This window comes from Bison bison, unplaced genomic scaffold, assembly GCF_000754665.1.
Source record: "Bison bison bison isolate TAMUID 2011002044 unplaced genomic scaffold, Bison_UMD1.0 scf7180017858048, whole genome shotgun sequence".
NCBI classification, from domain to species: Eukaryota; Metazoa; Chordata; class Mammalia; order Artiodactyla; family Bovidae; genus Bison; species Bison bison.
The window spans coordinates 204,248-206,265 of NW_011488621.1; positions in this window are offsets into that span (position 1 = coordinate 204,248).

The following is a 2,018-nucleotide window of genomic DNA, read 5'->3' on the forward strand; positions in this document are numbered from 1 at the left end:
AAAAAAAAAAAAAAAAAAAGCGAGGCTCAGAAAGAACATTTGTGGCAGAGCTGAGTCAAGAGGTCAGAACTACTGTATCCCAGGCCAATAAATAATCAAAGAAAGCAAACACAAACAAAACTCTCTGGGGAAATCTGAGAAGAAAAAGTGCAAATGTGTTCTTTGATATGTAAAATAATCTGAATTTGAGAAGACATTATAAATTGCATACTTTTTATGACTAAGTATCATGCAGTGTAGCTGTGGTTTTCTTTGTTGGTCATATGTGCTGCACACTAGTTTGCGTGGGTTTTATTTGCTCACAACACTGTATTCTATTGACACGTTCCTAATTGTGTTAATTTACTTATCATAGTGTAGTCAGTTGCTCAGATATTAAAATTAAATGGAGCATTTTCCGCTCATTTATCTCTTAACAATTATAGAAATATTAAAAGAGAACTTTAAAATAAGATATAGAGTAATGAAGATTTTTAAAATTAATTGCATACGTTAATCTTTGACTTTAAAATCTTGGAAAACACTTAATTAGAAGGCAATTTGTGCAAAATAGAATGTCTTGAATTCTGCTTTTCACTGCCTAGAAATTAAGTCCAGATAAATTTCACTAATAATTTCTTTCAATGTTGTTGTTCAGTCACTAAGTTGTGTCTGACTCTTTGTGACGCCATGGACTGCAGCACACCAGACTCATCTGGCCTCCAGTAACTCCCAGAGTTTTCTCAAATTCATGTCCATTGAGTTGGCAATGCTATTTAACCATCTCATCTTCTGCCATCCCCTTCTCTTTTCCCTTCTATCTTTACCAACATCAAGGTCTTTTCCAATGAGTTAGCTCTTCCCATCAACTGGCCAAAGTATTAGAGCTTCAGCTTTAGCATCAGACCTTCCAATGAATATTCAAGGTTGATTTCCTTTAGAACTGACTAGTTTGATCTCCTTGCAGCCCAAGGGACTCTCAAGAGTCTTCTCCGGCACAAAAATTTGACAGCATCAAATCTTCAGTGTTCAGCCTTCTTCCTTTTTTTTTTTTTAATGGGCCAACTTTCACATTCTACATGACTACTGGAAAAAACCATAGCCTTGAGTATACAGGCCATGGTCAGCGAAGTGATGTCTTTATTTTTTAATATGCTGTCTAGGTTTGTTAATAGCTTGCCTTCAAATGAATAATTGCTTTTTAATTTCAAGGCTGCAGTCACTGTCACAGTGATTTTGGAGCCCAAGGAAAAACAAATCTGTCACTGCTCCACTTTTTCCCCTTAATTTTCCATGAAGTGATGGGACAAGATGCCATGACCTTAGTTTTTTGAATGTTGAGTTTCAAGCCAGTTTTTTCACTCCTCTTTCACCTTTATCAAGAGTAGTATCATCTGCATATCTGAAGCAATTGATATTTATCCTGGCAATCTTGATTCCGAGCTTGTGATTTATTCAGCATGGCATTTTGCATGATGTACTCTGCATATGCTATGACAAACCTAGAGAAGCATATTAAAAAGAAGAGACATTACTTTGTTGACAAAGGTCTGTCTAGTCAAAGCTATGGTTTTCCCAGTAGTCATGTATGGATGGGAGAAGGCAATGGCACCCCACTCCAGTACTCTTGCCTGGAAAATCCCATGGACAGAGGAGCCTGATGGGCTGCAGTCCATGGGGTCACTAAGAGTCGGACACGACTGAGCGACTTCACTTTCACTTTTCACTTTCCTGCATTGGAGAAGGAAATGGCAACCCACTCCAGTCTTCTTGCCTGGAGAATCCCAGGGATGGGGGAGCCTGGTGGGCAGCCGTCTATGGGGTCACACAGAGTCGGATACGACTGAAGCGACTTAGTAGCAGCAGCAGCATGTATGGATGTGAGAGTTGGATCATAAAGAAAGCTGACCGCTGAAGAACTGATGCTTTTGAACAGTCGTGTTGGAGAAGACTCTTGAGAGTCCCTTGGATTACAAGGAGATCCAACCAGTTCATCCTAAAAGACATCAGTCCTGAATATTCACTGGAAGAACTGGTGC